Source organism: Lissotriton vulgaris, chromosome 12 (genome assembly GCF_964263255.1).
Source record: "Lissotriton vulgaris chromosome 12, aLisVul1.2, whole genome shotgun sequence".
NCBI lineage: Eukaryota > Metazoa > Chordata > Amphibia > Caudata > Salamandridae > Lissotriton > Lissotriton vulgaris.
This window is the reverse complement of record NC_141700.1, coordinates 292,938,378-292,959,194: the sequence shown is the minus strand read 5'-3', so window position 1 is coordinate 292,959,194 and position 20,817 is coordinate 292,938,378. Positions and strand designations below refer to the sequence as shown.

Genomic DNA, 20,817 nt, shown 5'->3' with positions numbered 1-20,817 from the left:
CCAACCCACTCATATAATGCTACTGGTAGGATTTCCCTATTCTGTGTATAAATGAAGCTCACTCTGCTGGTAGCATGTAAGACTTTTTCTGAATTTTTGGTGGCACTGTATCTGTTCCGTCTGTATTTAGGAACCTTGAGACATCCTTTTCACTGTACAAAACCATAGCAATTTGTTTTGTACAATGCTTGTTTTCTGTATTTTGTCAAATTACTTGTGTTATTTCTGCCAATAAAAGCGTTGGAGACAACCTAAAGGTGTGGTAAGGTGTGGAACTTTAAAAGCGGTTCAGTGCAAATACTGTTCCTATATTTCACAAAGTAAGACTGGCCCACTCGAAGGGGGATCTCCCAGAATGTTCTTTGAGGAAATAGGGCCTTATTGCAAAGAATGCATGACAAAACACAGAAAAAATATTTTTAAGAGAGACAGGCTTTACTTTAAACCCTCGGGGAAGCGCATGGAATACTCCAAATCTTCATTATTTTTTTTGCAGTGAGGAAAGTTGCACCTTTCCTCATTAGAATTTTGAAAAAACTACTTTGCTATCAACTTTCAGATCCTGATCATCCTAAGTAGATAATTAGTCTTATAAGGTGATCAGGATTCTACGTATAAGAATGGGGAAAAGGCCAAAGGCACAATTCTCAGAATCTCAGACCTTTGTTGCCAGAACTTTATTTCAAGTTTCTAGTTTATTTTATTTAGCAGAGTTACTTAAAACTATTGCTACAAAATATCTCATTACGTATCATCAGTTATTAAAAATATTAAAAAACCCATTAAAAGACATTATAACCAAATGGAGGTTAGTGTACATTAAAGGAATAAGCAGTTATTTTGCATCCGTCTTTTCCTTGTCAGCTGTATTGCTGTTCTAGCTAGGTGTTTTTTTTCTACTTGTCTTAAGAATTTTACAAAGTGGCAGTTAAGCTGCATATCCTCAGGTGCAAAACATGCCAGCACGGCCTGTCTCTGTGTGCGAATACCTCTCTGGTCAAAAAGTGGTTTTAAAAGAGAACAACAACGACCGCAACACCAGCACCCTGCTCGACAACCTCGCCAATCTTGGACTCAAGCAACTGGTGGCCACCCCCACCCACCTCGCCGGACACACACTCGACGCAGTCTTCTCTTCCAGCACAGACATCGCCTTCAGCCACGCCACAGAGCTTCAATGGACGGACCACAGCTGCGTCCACTTCACCTTCAAGAGAACGACGACCCACCACCACCAGCAACAGGCCGCCCGCAGAAGCTGGAACAAGATCACAGCAGACCAGCTCGCCACCTCCCTGAGCCAGCACCCTCCTGCCAGCTCAGCGAACCCCAGCCAGGCCGCCGACAACCTCACGAAGTGGATCAGCAACTGCGCGGACGAACTCGCCCCTCTGAGGACCCCGCCCAGCAGACCCGGCAGCAAGAAAGCCCCGTGGTTCACCGACGAACTCAAGAGCTCCAAAAAGAACTGCCGAGCCCTCGAGAAAGTCTGGAGAAGGGAACCTACACCGGACAACAGGACCTCCTTCAAGCTTGCCACCCGGAAGCACCACCAGCTGATCCGCGCCGCCAAGAAAACAGCATTCAAGGACCGGTTGGACAACAACGCACACAACTGCAAGGAACTCTTCAACATCGTGAAAGAGCTTTCCAATCCCAGCACAGGAAACAACGACATCACCCCATCGCAAGACCTCTGTAACTCCCTCGCTTCATACTTCCACAACAAGATCGCGGACATACACAACAGCTTCAACAACCAACCAACGCACACCATGACCGAACAACCACCCCCCACCACCACCCTCCACGCCTGGACCCCGATCAGCACCGAAGACACCATCCGCACGATGAACTCCATCCACTCCGGATCACCGACCGACCCCTGCCCTCACCACGTCTTCAACAAGGCCGACGCTGTCATCGCACCCCACCTGCGAGACATCATCAACACATCCTTCGACACCGCCACCTTCCCTGAGAGCTGGAAACACGCCGAACTCAGCGCTCTGCTCAAGAAACCAACAGCGGACCCCACCGAACTCAAGAACTACCGCCCCATCTCGCTCCTCCCGTTTCCTGCGAAAGTCATCGAGAAGACCGTCAACAAGCAGATGGCCGCCTTCCTCGAGACGAACGGATCCCTCGACCCCTCACAGTCCGGCTTCCGAGCCAATCACAGCACCGAGACCGCCCTCATCGCCGCCACCGATGACATCCGAGCTCTGATGGACAATGGAGAAACAGCGGCCCTCATCCTCCTAGACCTCTCCGCGGCATTCGACACGGTCTGCCACCGCACCCTAGTACAGCGCCTCAGCAACATCGGAATCCAGGACAAGGCGCTGGAATGGATCATCTCCTTCCTCGACGGAAGAACACAGAGAGTCCGCCTACCACCGTACAAGTCAGAGGCCTCCGAAGTCATCTGCGGCGTCCCTCAAGGATCATCTCTGAGCCCCACCCTCTTCAACGTCTACATGAGCCCCCTCGCGGCCATCGTACGCAAACACAACCTCAGCATAATCTCCTACGCCGACGACACCCAGCTGATCCTCTCCCTGACCAACGACCCCGCCTCCGCCAGAGCCAACCTGCACGAAGGGATGAAAGAGGTAGCCGAGTGGATGGCGACCAGCCGCCTGAAACTGAACTCTGACAAGACGGAGGTCCTCATCCTGGGCTCTTCACCCTCCGCCTGGGACGACTCCTGGTGGCCTCCCGCCCTGGGCGCCGCACCCAAACCGACAGACCATGCACGCAACCTGGGCTTCATCCTGGACTCCTCCCTCTCCATGACCAGGCAAATCAACAACGTCTCCTCGGCGTGCTTCAACATCCTACGCATGCTACGGAAGATCTTCTGGTGGATCCCCACGAGACCAGGAAGACCGTCACCCAGGCCCTCGTCACCAGCCGACTGGACTACGGCAACGCCCTCTACGCCGGTACCACCGCCAAGATCCAGAAGAGACTCCAGCGGATCCAGAATGCCTCAGCCAGACTCATCCTCGACATCCCACGAACCAGCCACATCACCGGACACCTGAGAGACCTTCACTGGCTCCCCGTCAACAAAAGAATCACCTTCCGCCTCCTCACCCACGCACACAAAGCCCTACACGACCAAGGCCCGAGCTACCTCAACAGCCGGATCAACTTCTACGCTCCCAAACGCCACCTCCGATCAGCCAACCACGCCCTCGCCGCCGTCCCCCGCATCCGAAGAGCGACTACAGGAGGAAGGTCCTTCTCCTACCTGGCCGCCAAGACCTGGAACTCCCTCCCGACCGACCTGCGCCTGACCCAAGACCACCTCTCCTTCAGGAAGAAGCTGAAGACCTTGTTGTTCGAGCAGTAGCGGCCCCCCCCCCAGCGCCTTGAGACCCTACGGGTATGTAGCGCGCTCTATAAGTGTCATTGATTGATTGATTGAAAAGCTGTATCCTTTCCTATGTTAGTTCCTTGCATGTGCAGAGGAGATGCAGCATATCTTCTTGCGGTGTACCACATAAACAACAATTAGGATCAGTTTGGTTTTTCAGCCAATATGGAAAGTGCTTTGTGCATGGCAACAAGCCTAGTCTGTGTTTTAAAATTTTAATTTTTGTTTGTTTGGTAAAACCCGAAGCTAGATACTTTCGTGTGGCCAGGGACGAATAGGAGCTCAAGATCATCCAGCCATGCGACTTCCTTGTTAGGGCTGCCTTATCTTCAATCCAAGATTGATTCTTTACTATTTTCTTTGTTAATTATTTAAGGAGGCAATGACTTATAGGAGTTACCCAAAAGTTCGGTAAGACCCTGAGTGGACATGCTAGTTGCTAAATATTTTGCCGCTGGTGATGCTTCTTTCTGTTGTAGCTCAGACCGCAAATGCCAATTTAGGGTACCTGATTTGGATTTCCTTACTTTGTCCCAAAAGATAACTATTTCACCTTTTCTTGCAATGGTCTCTTTTTGAACACCAAACTGGAGCCTAATTTGTGCTGGAGAGACTCGTGTTAGTAAACCAAAAATTATTCTGTACACTTTTTCGACTACAACATCCAAGAGCTTCGAGTCCCATCCCCTCTGTGCCTCGTTCCCTAAAGTTATTGTGGGTAGGAGTTGTGCTCGTATAACTTCAACCAGTGGGCAAGTGAGGGACCTGTCAGTTTGGAATTGAAGATTCTCATTGAGGAGGCTAGAGCTATGCCCTTCCTTTTAATTGTGTCTCTGGGTTACAAAATGCCCGCTTTTGTCCACGATCACCCCCAGATATTTGTACTCTGTAACTTAGTCTATTCAAGCCTTATCTCAAAACCAGACAGGTATTTTCTTAAGGCTCTTTTTGATTGTCGTGGTTTTGTTTTTTTCCAGGTTAATATTTAAGTCATTAGCCTCAGAGTATTAAAATGTGATATCACGAAGACGCTGTAGACCCACCTTTGTTTGGCTGATCAATACTAGGTCGTCAGCGTATAGTAGGCATGGTAAAACTAGGTACCCAATCTTTGGAGAATGTGAATTGCTGGCATTTAATAGCGGGATCAGATCTGCAAGAAACAGATTAAATAGCGTTGGGGCTAGTACTCAGCCTTCCTTGAGGCCTTTTGTTGTTGGTATTTTCCTCGATAGGGTTGACCCGTCACCCAGCTTTACTTGCACCCAGGTTATAGTGTGCAGATTAATAAACGGGTTCAGTAAAGCCTGGGTAATTCCCCAACCTGCCAGTTTCAACCAGAGTTTGTGACGATTTACATGATCGAAAGCTGCCCGGTAGTCAATGAAGCACAAATGTAGTGGCGTTCATGTGATCTCGGTCTTATCAATTAACAGAGCCATTGTTGTAATGTTTGTTGTGGTTCTAACAGATTTAGAGAAGCCAGTTTGATTTAGGGGGATGATTGAATTGTCTTCCGCCCAGAGTTGCAGTTCATCCAGCAAAGTGGCGGCAAAGTATTTTGCCTCATTTCCCAAGAGGGCAACTATCCGGTAGCTCTTAGGCTGGGACTTGTTACCTGATTTGAAAATTGGTGAGATTATCGAAGTCCGCCAGGATGGCGGGAGTAGGCCTGTTGTTCTTATTTCCCTAAACAGAGGACTAAGTGCCTTCGCCCAATATTCTGTGTCTTGTTTGTAGAGCACGGGTGGAATTCCATTGGGCCCGGTGCCCCTTCTTGCCTTCCCTTCTTGATGTATTTGTTAATTGATTTTATGTAATCATTTAAGGGAGTGAGTCCCGGCGATTCTCCTTCATGCCATTCCTCTGAAGTTGCATTTCCCTCGTTGGATTGATGCTTCAAAATGATAGGCTGCTGTATGGAATCCATGCTAGTTTTTTTGTGCAACATGGTTTTTCCTTGGTGAAAGTGCTTTCCAAGATAAGTGGCCCAGGCTTCCTCGGATATATTTGAGGACAGACCCTCATGCATGGGATGGGTAAATCTTGTTATTGTTTCCCAGAATCTCGCACTGTTTCTCAACTTGCAGTTTCGCCCATAGGAGAAGTGTGGCTCACTGGTTAGAGCAGGCAGACCCTGAAGCAGAGGTCAGACCCGGGACCAGGGTTCAATTCCCGACGCTGCAGGGTCTTGAGCTCAAATGTCCATGGACTCGATAATTCTCGCTTCGGTGCCTGACCTAATCATGGGTTCACACTCTGCAACTCTGGGCATTAAGCTTGCTTAATCTCCACAACGGCCCCCCGCGGCGGGATGCCTGGCTTTCACCTTGGGGATGCCCTGTAGGGGCTATCTCACAGGGAAAAGCCAGGACGGGTTCCCAAGGCAAGCGCGGAGATACCCCTTCGGGGGTCGATTCTGGCGCTATATAAGAAACATAATAATAATAATAATAATATCCTCGTTATCATGCCTGGCTTCCCAAATTACTTGCTTTAGTCTTTTTTTCTGCTGTCGCAATTCAGCTAGTTTTGTGATATTGGTTGGAGATCCGCGCACCTGCCGCAAAGAATAATTGATGCTGTATTTAATGGATTTTATCTTGCTCTTTTGCGGTATGGTAAACTTAGTATGTCCTCTATAACCCTGCTGTGATTTCGATTTCTATATTTCGTTGTCCCCTTCCAGTGATTCAAATAGAAGTTTTTAGCAGCTTCCTGGAAGTTATCTTGCGTTGCTTGCGTGAATTTTATTTTCCAAAAATTGATTGTAGTAGTTGTGCTCATAGGCCCTTTCATTTCATTAATCTAGGCTTATTTGTGCACAATATAAGTTCCTGGGGCCGGTGATCGCTATCAGCTTTGTCGCCCATACTAAATGAGAAAATTTCTTTAAAGAGAGTTAGGGACACAAAGGTATAGTCCAGAGTTGAATTGTTTGTTGATGATTATTTCATGTTAGTCTGTTAATGCTGATTGAAACAGTAGAATCTACACTGATCTTACAGAGCAAGGCTTCAGACAGCTGCTATGTATATTTGATATTAGGTCCCAAAAAGCTATTAATTGTATCATGAAAAACTTCAGAGGTCATTAAGAAAGAGCTCTACAGCCAGGCAACTAATAACCAAGCACTAACAAGAAGTGCTCACAAATCAGGGTGAATTAAGATCCAAGAAACCGCTTGAAATATTTAGAACTGCACTCTTAGGTCCCAAGTTATCGGTTTGTAATTATTTTGGCAATGGGACCAGAAATGCCTGCTTTCCATTTTATTGAAAACATTTGTTTGTCAAACAGCTTGTCATTTTCCTAAAGTACATTAACATGACTCCAAAAATCCATGTTAATGTGTTGTGAATAACCTAAAATGGTTACTTGCCCTTTTCATTGTGTCAAACATTGCCCTCACGTTGTCAGATATCCCATCGTAGGGTAGTTGCTATCATCTGCCTAAAGTTTTTTTTACAGAAACAGCAAAAGCTGTAGTTGCCTTATAGACCCCTTTCTCATGGGGTCTTTGTGCCGCTCAGCTTATCGCGGACACTCCAAGACCACCTCCCCTGAAGCCTCAGTTCTTAGTTATCGGTCCTTGATGTTCCTTGTGAAGCATAGACAGTTTGTTATTGCTATGTCCGTTTCTATGCTGGCTTGCCTGTCTACAGTAAGGCTTTATTGATTTCTGGCATAATAACATATTTTCATTCACGTTCTTTAGGATTCTTTGAGCTCTCCAGAACTACTTTGAACAGTGGACTTTCTGGACAGACCTTAGCTTAATGTAGCATTGACTAGTGTTTTTAAGAGATATGTGGTTGTCAATTTGGTCCCTAAGAGAAGGTTGGTGCTTGGACAGTTCATGCAGTGTGTTTGGCAGGGAGTATGGAGAGCTTCCTGGTATTAAGAAAGCATGTTATGGTAGGTTAGTAATTTATAAAGTACAACACATGCACAGAGGGCGTTATAGCTCTGAAGTAAAGACAACTGCTGCTTGTGGAGCTTCTCAAAAGCCATGTTTTCAGTTTCTTTTTGACAGTTAGTTGTACAAAAATACTGAACAAAGAGAGGTGGTCACATTGTACTCCATTGTTTAGCTGCCAGGTATTTATTTATAAAGTTTTATATAGCCCGAACTTGATCCCGAAGGATATCAGAGCGCTTTACAATTTGAGGCAAAGGCAACAAATGAGAACATTAGTCTAACATGGGGGATCTAATTGGCATTGAATCAACTAGTACAAACATAACTGCTCAATATAACCTCAATGCACGAGTAGGAATGGGCTATGCGAAAGGAGAGCCCTCCAATATGCCTCCCCTTTTTTTTTTTTTTAAATGTGAAGAACCAGATTGGATGAAGAGGAGATTCCGAGAGGGATAGTATACTAGAAATATCTGTTTGAGGCATGTGTAGCTGTAGGTACATTACACATTACCTTCGGCCACTGACAAGAAGGTTTTCTTGGCCGAAGAAAGCTATGTCTCCGACCTCTTGATTGAAGAGCGACCGCTGGCTCAGCTGGTAGTGAGTACAGCTCCCCCTCCTCCTTTAAACCGCTCTGAGCTTCTATCCCACAAGGGACATTCAGCTGCTTTGGGCCCACAGAAGCAGGCTTCTGAGCAGCCACTGCCTTCAGGCCATGCTCGGCACTTACAGTCCACTTAGGATATCATGCCCAGCTTCAGCTCGGCACCGAAGAATGTCTTCAAACCGAAGCCCTCCATTCCGCCCGCTTGGGCGCAGCACCAACCTAACTGTTGGATACAGAACAGTCGATCTCGAATCACAAGTCTGCGCCAAAACACTCCTCTCCTCTTGGAAGCCCAGCCCTCGAACCGGTCCTCCAGAAATGACAAAACATATTGTCATCCTCCCTCAAGCAGACCGCATTCACACACAGCTTCCGATACTGGCTCATAGGCCTCCCACGAGGCAGCTTGATTTTGTAGAAGCTCTGGAGCCCCCTCTTCAAAAGCAATGAAAAAAGCAAGATAAAGCCATTTGTCTTCTTCTGGACACCGGACCGCCTCCAACCTCTTATACTCCATCCAGATCCCCACCATCACAATCCCCTTCCCCTCCACCTCCTTTCACTCACTCACTGTCCTACACTCCACAGGGGTCACCACGCTCTGACACAGGGGGACACACTGATGGGGACACTTAAGAGGTTCTACCACATGGAGGCCCTTGACACTGAAATTATGTAGTTCCTCCTGTGGATACCGATCCCGGCCTCTATCTTCCCCGACTTTCTCCTTCGGATGATACCTCCTCTTACCTATGCATATGGACCCTGTTAAGGAAGACTTCCTCTTTGAGACTATTTCCTCTGCACATCGCTCCCTACAGTATCTACCTATGTTAAAGGGGATCCTCAAGCCAGCCCCTGATATTTTCAAGGAGATAATTAAGGGCAGAGTCATTATCCGACGGGTCGATAAAAAAAATACAAGGCCCTCCCCTTCAGAGCTTATGTATGTTAAAATCCATCCCCCACCAGATTCCTTAGTGGTTCATACTGCTTTGAAGAGGATGAATTCTCAGGGCAGCGATGATGCTCCTCTGCTGGACTAAGAGTAAAAGAATAGATGCTGCTTAAATGAGTCGCGTCATTGTCTGTTAACCATTGGTTTTCTCTCTAGATATGACTGGGCACACTGGGACACAATGGAGTAGCTCCTGCAACACCTCCCAGAGAAGCACCGTAAAAGGGCAGGGAGTTGGTCACAGAGGGCAAACTGATTTCTAACACACCCATTAGATGCGCCCTAGATGCTGCTGACACAGCTGCTCGGGGGATTAACTCAAGTCTGCTCCTCACAGGCATGCCTTGCTCTGTGTCTCCGGTTTCAAGCCAGATGTTCAACTGCATCACCTCAAACTGCACTTTGATGAGGAACATCTTTTTGGGGATCAGGTTGATGAGAAGCTGGAGTAAATTAAAAAAGATTCAGAAACAGAAAAAGTTGTGGTTGTCTTATAGACTCCTTCCTCACAGGGTCTTTTTGCTGCTCTGCTTATCGCGGACACTCCAAGACCACCTCCCCTGAAACATCTGGGTCCTTTCAGCGCCAGCCTACTCAACCGACTTCCACCAGGGGCTACTTCAGAGGTGCCGATCATGAAAATAACGGCACAGGTAGAAGCAAAGTTAGCTCCCCCAATGAAGCCAGCCAAGCAATGACTTGCACTCCTTCCGCCATTAACACTTGTCGGGGAACGGCTGCATATGTTCTTCCCGGCTTGGCAACACATCACCTCAGACCAGTCAACGTTAGACATCATCAACGATGGTTACTGCCTAGAGCTCCACGCAGCTCATCATACCAACATGCAGACATGCCCTCTCCCCAGAACACCACTTTTTGCTTCAGGAGGAGGTCCAAGCTCTTATCTTCAAGGCTGGCCATAGAGCCTGTCTCACAACACTTACAGGGCTGTATTCCATATACTTCCTAATTCCTTAGAAGGACGTTTCCCACAGGCCTATTCTGGACCACAAACCCCTAAACAAATCCATCCTTTCAGAACACTTCCTATCGTCACACTTCAAGATATCGTACCTCTGCTGCATCAAGGCGCCTTCATGGCAGCACTCATTTGCAAAGACGCCTAATTCCACATTACAATTCATTATGCGCATTGAGGCTACCTCTGGTTTGTAGAAAGTTGTCGGCATTACCCATTCAAAGTCTACAAAATGCCTTGCAGTAGTAGCAGCGCATCTGTGAAGATAAGGCATCCATGTATTTCCACACCTGGCAATTGGCTGATAAAGACCGCCATGCAACTACATTGTAGTGGACACACTCAAGCCACAATAGACCTCCTGGCTAAATTGGGCTTCACCATCAATGGCGTTAAGTCTCATCTCCAGCCCCTTCAAGTTCATCCTTATCTGGGAGCTATCCTCAATGGATGGGTGGGCAAGGCATATCTACGTCTGGCAAGACTTCAGTGTTTCCAAGCTTTGCTGCCTCTTCTACAGCCAAATCAACAGGTCACAATAAGGGAAGTTATGTGCAAGCTGGGAATGATGGCCTCCTGAATCACCATAGTACCCCATGAAAGATTGGGCATGTGTCTGCTGCAGAAATGCTTAATGCAGCAGTGGTTTCAAAAGCAGGGTCATATGGAAGATCTAATGTTGATCAACCACCGAATCCATCACTCCCTGCAGTGGTGGAACACCAGCAACTTACTATTTGGGCCTCCTTATCTCAACCCACCTTTGCAGATCACTGTCACAATGGATGCATCTCTCAGTTGGGGGGGGGGGGGGGGTTGACACTCACTTCCCTCAGCTTTCTCAGTTAGCAGAACATCTGGCACTGGCTCTCCACCAGAATATCTCCCAGGAGTGGACAGCAACTTTGCCGACCTTCTCAGCAGGGTGCGGCAAGAAGTAGTCCACAAGTGGGAACTCCACTCAGCAGTCCTTCTTCACTACTTCCAGCTATAGGTGTTTCAAGACAGCTGAAAAGGCAAAATGCCCAAACCTTGCCTCCAGATTCCCACAGTCCATGAGCAATGCACTATGGATGAGCTGGTCGGGGATATTTGCCTCTGCTTTTTCACCTCTTCCCTCCTCGTTCCATTTTTTGTTTCGGAAGCGGAGGCAGACCTCCTTCGCCCTCATCCTAGTGTCTTTCACCTAGGCCAGGAAACCATGAGTCGCCACTCTCATTGAGCTTTCGGTGGTTCTGCATGAGAGGCTCCCCAGTAGCCGATACTTCTTGCGCAGAACCATGAAGAAATCAGACACCCAGATCCCAAGAGTCTCAACCGTGCATTTTGTCTCCTTAGGTCTTAACATTGATTGCAACTCCTAGGGGGAAGTTCACACCTCCTGATAGGGTTCAGATTCCTGTCTTGGCGACAGCAGCTGCGGTCTGGCAGCCAGAGCACTAAAAATGGCAACCTATACCATAGCCTCCTTGGTCCGTGCCACAGCATCCTCAACACTAGAATCTAGTCGGGGATGAGGCATGTTGTTTGATTCCACACATGACCTAATTTGGCAGTTCCATAATGGAGCTGGCGTCCTGAAGTTTGCTCCGATGCCAGCTCATGTTATCCTACGGACCGCTTATCACTTATATGTCCATTTAGTGGTCTTTACAGTTAAAGCCTATTATAAGCTTGCATGTATAACATCCCCCCTCTGCTGTGGGTGTTCCCAGCTGGGAAAGACTGTCCTCGCTGCTTGCAATCTGGGAGTGACACAGTGGTCCCCCGGTACCACTCATCAGATGCTTTTCGGCACCTGGGCATCGCCCTCCCCGGGAGTGCGGAGACCCCCTCCAGGTGTTCCTGCTTTCTGACTCCAGGGCATCGCCCTCCCTGGGACCAGCAGGAGTCGGACCCCTCGAGTGTGGAGACCCCCGCCCGGGAGCCACACACCATGCCCCCTCACAGTGTAACGAACGCCTTGTGGATACGGAGCGCATTCCAGGTCTCCTGCTCTCCGACTCCAGGGCACTTCCCCGGACCTTCTTCTTGTGGATCGTGGACAGTAAATGTTTGGGGTCGCGGGAGCCATGACCGGCTGATGGTCTTCGGCATTGTTCCAGTGGACCCGAGCCCACACGCCTCCTCTCCCTTCCTGACTTTGATTTGCTTTAACGATGTACCCCCCATGACTTCTCCTGGCACTTTGGTCATACTCACTGAGTTACTCTCATGGACTTCTTTACTTTTTTCCTTTTGTCCTGGCCGCCATTTTGCTGCTGCTCTCGGCCGCTTTTTTCTCCTGACCCTGGCCCGCCATCTTGTCCGTTCCCTCGGCCTTTACCCTTCTGTCTCGTTTGCCCCTTGGCGATCCTCAAATGTTTCTGATTTGCCTTTTCTCCATACTCCTGTATCCCTCCCACCCAAATCTACTATTTGTATATATATGTATATAGAGATAACTCTAATCCCTAGTATATGCTGTAGACCATTGTACTCTTAACTGTTCCTCTGTGACACTTAGTAAACTTTCCCCAGGTATGGGGGCACGGGAGTCACGACCGGCGGATAGTCTTTCGGCGTTACTCCAGTGGACCCGATCCCACATGCCTCCTCTTCCTTCATGACTTTGATTTTTTAACTATCCACCCCCCGCTCCCGGACTTCTCCTGGCACTTTGGGTCATACTCACTTCTTTTGGCCTGGCCGCCATTTTGCTGCTGCTCTCGGCCGTTTGTTTTTTTCCTCTTGACCCTTGCCCGCCATCTTGTCTGTTCCCTCGTCCTTTACCCTTTTCCCCTCGTTTCCCCCTTGACGATCCTCAAATGTTTCTTCCCTTTTCTGCTTTGCCTTTTCTCCATACCCTTGTATCCCTCCCACCCTCCCAATCTATTTGTATATTTATGTATATAAAGATAGCTCTAATCACTAGTATATGCAGTAGACGATTGTACGCTCGACCATTCCTATGTGACGCTTAGAGTTTATCCATTTGTATCTCCTCCTTGAGTGACTTTACTACTTGTACATTTGCAATTTTTTTCTGTTAGTATCTCTTCCTTGTGTGACTTTACAATGTATACTTTTGCAAATTTTTTTCTGTTTGTATCTTTTATGTAACGCATGTACCGTATTTTCCGGCGTATAAGACGACTTTTTAACCCCTTAAAATGTTCTCCAAAGTCGGGGGTCGTCTTATATGCCGGGTACCAAATTTTTAGGAGTGGAAGCAACGTTTCGGTATGTTCGAACTGCGTGCTCAGTCTAGAGACACAGCGGGCGGGCACATGCGCTGATCTGGCGTCTCTCTCTGCGCTGATCTGGCGTCTCTCTAATCTCTCTCTCCCTGCTACTGATCCCCCTTATACCATATTCGTGCTTATGTGAGTCATACTACAATCCCCTCTAGCTGTACGGTACGGTACTTTATTTACCGTATGCGATTTTATATAGCGCGGACTTTACCCGAAGGTGTCAGAGACCTTCACAATAGGACTAGTAATGATACATGAGGAGATAATTACAACAGAACAAATTACAAAAGCAAACGTTACGTTAAGTTACGGCACATGAATAATAAATGATAATAGTGCGCAGTCTCTTACAGTCCTGTAGTGCAGTAGTGCCGATGGGAGCAGGATGTCACAGGGCATTTCGGTATTTTCGAACTGCGTAGGTATTCAGTCTAGAGCTACAGCGGGCACATGCACTGATCTGGCATCTCTCTCTCCTTCCGATGTGGCCATAAATCTCACGTTCATCGGAAGGAGAGGAGCGTCAGTACCGTACGTCATCTCCTCAGTTCATGGGCATTGAAAGGGGACTGTAGAAAGTTCCCGCCAGCAATACAGTACTGCGCTGGAAGTGGGGGTAGTCTTATACGGCGAGTATAGCATGAAACCTACATTTTATGAAGAAAAGTAGGGGGTCGTCTTATACGCCGGGGGGTCGTCCTATACGCCGGAAAATACGGTAATCCTTAGTCCTTATGTATTGCAAATGGTTCTTTTTTTTTTTTTTATTTGTCCTCATTTTCGCCCTTGGTATATCACATCAGGCTATCGGAGAGAGGAATATATTGCCACAGATATACTGGTAGTGCTTTCACCGATAATTCAATGTTGACACTCAGCATTATCATATCTCTCCATAAAGCACCCCGATATAACCGTAGCAGGGAGATGTTGCTGCAATTCGATACCCACTGACGTTTGGGGAAACCATTGGGTATACCGAAAAGAAAAATATAGACCAAGCAGCTTAATCATAGGACAGTGGGGAAAAAAAAAAAACCCACAGTCAAAAACCAACTAATTCAAATTTAGGAGAAGCCAAAATTTACGTTTTTCGGGATTGCCAGATCTTGCGAGGTCAACTTTGGATGTTTGCAGGACTGAGATACGCCAGTCTAAAAACGTGGGAGGTGCTGGGTCTTTCCATTTCCTGCAGATTTCCCTTCTGGCCAATAACATGCAGTAAAAAAGAAGGTTCTTAGCAGGGCCTCGAACTCCCGAAAATAATCCGAAGATTACGGTCATTGCATTGATTGAGATTGCTACCCCTAAAGATGTAGTCAATAGTTTACTAATTGAATCCCAATAGGAGAACAAGAGTGGGCATTCAAAAAACATATGTATGTCAGAGGCTGCTAGAAGCCCACACCTAGGGCAGGCTACAGGGGAGTTTATTGAAAATTTCGACAGCCGCTGTGGTGAATAATATGCCCTGTGTAGGGTAAAAAGATGATTCCTACGCAACCAGGCTGGTTTCACGATGTCCCATAAGATTTTAAAAGAGGCGTGCCAGATGTTATCAGTGTCCTGATCAATAAAGGAAGCGCTCCACAGTGTCTCCGGTAAGGTGAAATCCCCGTCAACCTCTTCCAATAATAAGTTATACCAGACTGAGATCTCCTTACTCACAGAAAGTTTGTCCAGCATCAGGGCCACTAAGCTGCTGTCTCCTCCCAGTTGGTATCTACCCCTAGCTGAACGCTGTGAGTGAGCCCAACTCGCAATCTGTATATACTTGAATCTGGAAAGACCCGGCCCTACTCTAGCTAGTAAAGCTTCCCAAGGGAGGAGAGAACCATTTATAAACAAGTCCCCCCAAACCTCCAAACCGGCCTCCCTCAGTGGTGTTGCCAGGCTATCGAGAAGCCAACCTGGACATCCCGGGGAATCCCACATTGGAGACCTGCCTGCAAAATATCCCAGTTTTATGGAGCCTCTTAGCTTAACCCACGTTTTTGTCAATCCCAATAATACCTTCAGCTTCACCTTTTTAAAAAACTTAGGGTCCCCAAATTTAAACAAAAAACCCTGTTGGCCAACTCCCTCTCCTCTAAGTAGTGCGGAGAACATAGTGCCTATTCCCACATTCGTGGGCATCTTAAGCAGCATCCTGGCGTGGGAGAATTGAAAAGCCCACGCGTATAGTTGTAAATCTGGAGCTGCAAGACCCCCCTTTTCTCTCCTACGCCTGATTTTTTTCCATGAAATCCGAGCTGTGAGGTCATTCCAAATAAAAGAGCTAATATCACTTTGCAATTTTGCTATGATAGAAGGCTCAAAATAAAGCGGAATAGTGTTAAACAAAAAAGAATTTTTGGGCAAAATAGACATTTTAACAAGGTTAACCCTACCCAGAATAGAAAGCGGGAGTGTAGACCAAGACCTCATAAGTTTTCTACATTCTCTTGCTATCAATGAAAAATTCAACGTTGCAATTTTGTCTATGTTTTTAGTAATAGTGAGGCCAAGATAACGCATAGAAAGACTCAATTGAACCCCTGCCACTGGCTCGGGGTCGTTCCACTGCATCATCTCAGTTTTGGATGCATTAATTTGGTATCCGGATACCTCACCATAGTCATAGGCCAGAGCAATTATAGAGGGAAGAGCAGTACGGAGGTCTGAAGAGAAGATGAGAATGTCATCAGCGTACAGGGCCACTTTCCTCTCCCAACCCATATATGAAAAAGACTTGATGTTACAGTCGTCCCTTAACCGTTGGGCGAAGGGCTCTTTATATAAGTCAAATAGGAGAGGGGAGAGGGGGCAGCCCTGCCGCGTACCCCGAGTAATATTAAATGGGGCTGACAGTTCGCCATTAACCAGTAAAGAGGCCATAGGCTTCTGATAGAGTAGACTCACCGCTCTGCGGAAAGCCCCCCCAATGTTGAATTTACCCAAGACCCCCGACAGGAACATCCAATTGACCCTGTCGAAGGCCTTGGTGGCGTCCAACGTGATGACAGCAAGGGGAAGAGAGTCCGCCGTCGCCATATCTATGGCCCTAATAAGATCATAGGTCAATTCAAAGAGTTGGCGACCCCTCACAAAGCCCCTCTGGTCCTGATGTAATATAGAAGGTGCCACTACCCCTAGTCTATTGGCAAGAACAGATGTGAAAAACTTATAATCCGCATTTAAAATCGAAATAGGCCTATAAGACCCACAACTTGAGGCTGGTTTACCTGGTTTCAAAATCAAAGTAATAGAAGCATCATTCCTCGAATTAGGGAGAGACAGCCCTACCTGAAAGAGCTGATTAAACAGCGAAGTTAAAGGAGGAACTATTATTGTCAACCAGGTCAAATATTGCAACTGGTTCTTATGTAAAGCGCTCTGACACCTTCAGGTTAAGTTTGCGCTATAGAAAATCACATTAAATAAATAAATAAATAAAAATAAATAAATATAATGCGCCCTGCCTCCTGGGCTCTGGAGGCCTTCCTTATGGGGTGACTGGCTTATATTTAAAATAGTGCATTGACTTTGCTACACATGATGGGGGCAAAGTAAAGTTGGAGCAGTTTGCACTGCTTCTACAATGGCAGGCCTGCTGTCATCAGTTTACTTTGGTCACACAGGGTCGCACATACAGTGCTTCAGGCCCTGCTGACCCCTTTAACACATATGCCTTGGGTACCACAGGTACCATATACTAGGGACTTATAAAGGGGTTAAAGTCCTTGCCAATTGGGGTTACCAATTCACATGTATACTTTTTAGGGACAGGGGACTGGCACTGGGGCCTGGACTGGAGACTCCAGTGCAGTTTCAGAGTCCTAACCATCTGCATTGGAGCAAAAAGTGGAGGGGTGACCCCACAAAAAAGGCACTTTCCTACAATGATTATGCTTGGAGGCACGCAAGCTAACAATTCGTACCTGGTATGCTGCCAAATAGAAGATATTTGTCAAGTACTGCCTCAAATCATATTGACACCCTGGCAGCCACAGTGTAGAACAGTTTGTTACCTTCTTCACTTCCAAATGTGTTGTCTAACTTTTAACTCTATTCAACTACACCTGGCAGCCGTTGCTACATTTATTCAATATAAGCAATGTGTCGCTATTCAAAAATCCAGTTATCAAAGCTTTTATGTAGGGACTGAAAAGAGTAATTCCTCCCCGGGTACCTCCAGCCCCGGTGTGAAACCTTAATAATTTCCTCACAAACCTTATGGGTTGCCTGTTCGAGCCTCTCTAGTAATGTCCCTTACAGTCGTTTTCTTGGAAGGTACGTTTTCTAGTAGCTAACACATCACTAAGACGTGTTAGTGAGTTACAGACTTTAATATTAAAAGATGCTTTCTTTCAGGTTCATAGAGATAGTTGTCTTTCGTACCAACCCTAAATTTCTTCCAGAAGTGGTTTCTCCTTTCCACCTTAACCAGTCTATAGAATTTAAAGTCTGCTGTCCACAACCTGACTCAGTGCAGAAAGGGTGCTTCATACCTTGGACATCAAACGAGCAGCTTCTTGGTGTAAACCATACACTTTCAGAAAGCACTACTGTGCTTAACTACGCACCCTTTTTCAGTCTTCTGCAACATCCACAAGCTAGCCACCACTTAGGGGAGGACCTCTTTTCAGTCTATGCACAGCATGCGTGTCTACAGTCACACATGCCTCAATCGGAAAATGTTAATTACCCTGTAAACTGCAGTTCGTGGAATGTAGTGCTGTAGATTCACATGCACCCACCCTCCTCTCCGGACACCTCTGGCTGTTGCAGATGTCATTACTCTCTGCTTTCCTTTCATGGTCATCTCTCTATTTCTCTCTCTTTCTTATGTCGCTTTGCTCCAGTCATCCTCACCCGTCATGCCGAATAAATCTAATAATGGAGCTCAAGACCATGCTCATTGCTAGCAAGAGGTGGAATCACACCACCTCGTGACTTGAGAAGTATCCTTTAAAGAAAAAGAACTTACAACTGAGCCCAGCACTAGATGGCAGGAGTATGCATAGCATGTGAATCTACAGCACTACATCCCACGAACGGATTCTTACAGGGTAACATTTTCCATCTCAGGTAAATAGGGTACATATTATTAATGGCTCTATGGACCACACAGAGAGCTTTGAATACCAGCTTCCTTCTTTTCAGAAAGTAAGCGAATGTCTGTTAATCAAGAGGTTGTTGAAGATGTGATGGGTAAGTCAAGAAACAACTCTAGCTGCATTTTGCTCTATATAGACTCCTGGTAAAATATTCCACTATTCCCAGATAGTGACTTTCCATAATCTAGGCAATTAGAGAATGAACATCAGTTTTCCCGGAAGAATCAGGAAGAAGAGGATTGATTTTTCTTAGAGTCCAGAGAAGGTAAAAACAGTGCCAGACTGTATGGAAGACTTGTTTAGCTAAAACATCTTCATATCAGTAATAAAATTCCAGTTTTTGGTGTAGTCATGTGGTGCAGGTGTGGCCACCATATCAGGCAGCCAACAGGAGTAAGACCGCTTAGTCTTTGCCCCTTCACAATTTAAGACCACGATTTTATCACTATTGAGTTTAAGACTGGTCTTTTATCCAGGAAAATACTGCTGTCCTGCAGGAGCCAAAATTCTTTTGAGCAGTGTCAAGAGTGTCTGAAATAGTTAAAATAATCTGCAAGTCGTCATCTTATGACGTATTGTCAAAGTCAAATGTTCGAATTCTTGTGTTCAGAGGAATTACATAAGCATGGAACAATGTCAGTCGCAATGAAAAGCCCTGAGTCGAAGGGGAATGATAAGGGAGCATTGAGATCAATTGAGTTCCGGAAAATAAAAATTAACCAAGCCATTTTAAAAACGTGTTAACGAATTCCATATTTAAGAAACCTTTATAGAATGGTAGAATGAGAAACGGTATATAAAGCAACCTGGCAAATCTGGAAGTCTGATGGTGGCAGAATAGCCTAGTCTAGTATTCGTCTCAAGTCGTCAGTGACTGCGATAGGATGATACATGCTAGGAACGTTTGAAGCTGCTTATTACTTTTTGGAAAGGACTGATCAGATCATGCTTCCAGCATTCAGGGACTGTAGCAGAACAAAGCAATAGATTGCAGAGTTCCATCAGAAACTAGAAGATCTCAACATTGAGGATGACAATCCACGAGGGACAATGTAATTGGGTGTACTTTAAAAACATGGATGGTTCCTACATTGTCCCTCCAAACTGACTGGTTGAATATGTTAAATGCCACTGTTTGTGTCCCTTGCGAATTACCAGCAAGCATTATTTATTTCCCATGAGAGGAGATCTGTTGGGAAGTCTTGTTTCAAGTGGACCAGTAAAAAGGATCCATGGTGGTTTTTCTTGGATTATCGCCAGCCAGCTTCCACCTGAGTGTGTCCATCACCTCACCTCAATCAATGCAAATATTTCCACAGTATGTTTAACCCAGCACCTTTTGGCGGTACGCTGCTACAACAGATCACCTCCTACCATTTCAAACGCGAAAGTTCATTAATGACCATTAACATCTTAAACCTTACTTTTGTGCATCGTATAATGGTGATTAATTAATGACTATGCTTTTGGAATGTCACCTCTGAACAGTTATTGACTAAACCACTCACTGCTTCTAACCACCTATCTCTCTGCTAACAAGCTTTTATATCTACAAACGTCCTTCTTCTTTTTGTACATAGTGTTTTTTGTGTCGCACAGCATTTCTTGTTGAAATGCTCTGTTCTTTCATTCATTCATTCATATGGATAATACACAAATATTTAGTTTTCTGGGGATTTCACCCTCAACAATTTTTGTGAGTGGGTTTAGCCTTGTTCACCAATGCTCTTGGCTCCACAGTTGCCACAAGAGTATTGTGTTCACAATACAGATTCGTCATTTAAAGAGTTAGAACAATTGCAGGCTGTGAAAGTTTAGATGATTGAAAAACTGATTTCTAAATGCCTCTTCTTTTCCCAACCAGGTCTCCATTTAGCTTATTTTTTCATGTCCCTACCACATATATTTTCTTTCTGCTTTACATAGGTACTTGTTTCCTGTAATTGATTAATTTGTAATTTTCTTACAGGTATAATCCATGATTTATTTCTAGCCACGTTTGACTTGAACTAAAGTTAACAATGCTTCTCGATCCTTGGGTGCCTGATTCTTGAGCCTTCTTTTCATTCGGTGCTGGATTCTGTATGTAGAGCCTTAAGGTGTCTCTTGACTTATTGTCTTCTTAGAATGATAGAAAACATTGTGTTTCCTCAGTTTATTTACTGTTTATAAAATTGATGAGAACAGTACTAAGTGTATGATTTCCCCTACCTTCATGTATTTAGGGTGCTCCTTGTATAGTATAGACACATACATGTCTACCCATGAAGAGGTAGTCACAGAGAGACATTAACAGTCAATATTTTAGAGGTCTCGCGATTTGTGGTTCTGTCAAGTGACCTATTTTGCTCTTGTCAGAACTTTGGTAATTTAAGGTAACTCGGGCGGATTGTTTTTAGCCCGGTCTTCACAGCTTTCTGGGTGTAGTCGCTGCCATCGATGAGCTGAGAGCTATTGTGGATGGCAACCGTGTTTGATCTCTGATTTCATTGGATTTGTTAGCTGCCTTTGACGTTGTCGAGCACCGGATCCTTCTTCTGCTTGGCTGAAATTTCTATTGGAGACTCTGTTCTGGGGTGGATAGAATTCTGATCAGAAAGGAATCAGTATTGAACGATGGGCTCA

The 20,817-nt window shown here is 45.9% G+C and overlaps 1 protein-coding gene across 2 annotated transcripts in view; it reads left to right on the top strand.

Moving 5' to 3' along the window:
* The window catches only part of GAN (gigaxonin), a 307,857-nt gene that overhangs the window by 184,034 nt on the left and 103,006 nt on the right, over window positions 1–20,817 (top strand). The window lies entirely within an intron of this gene.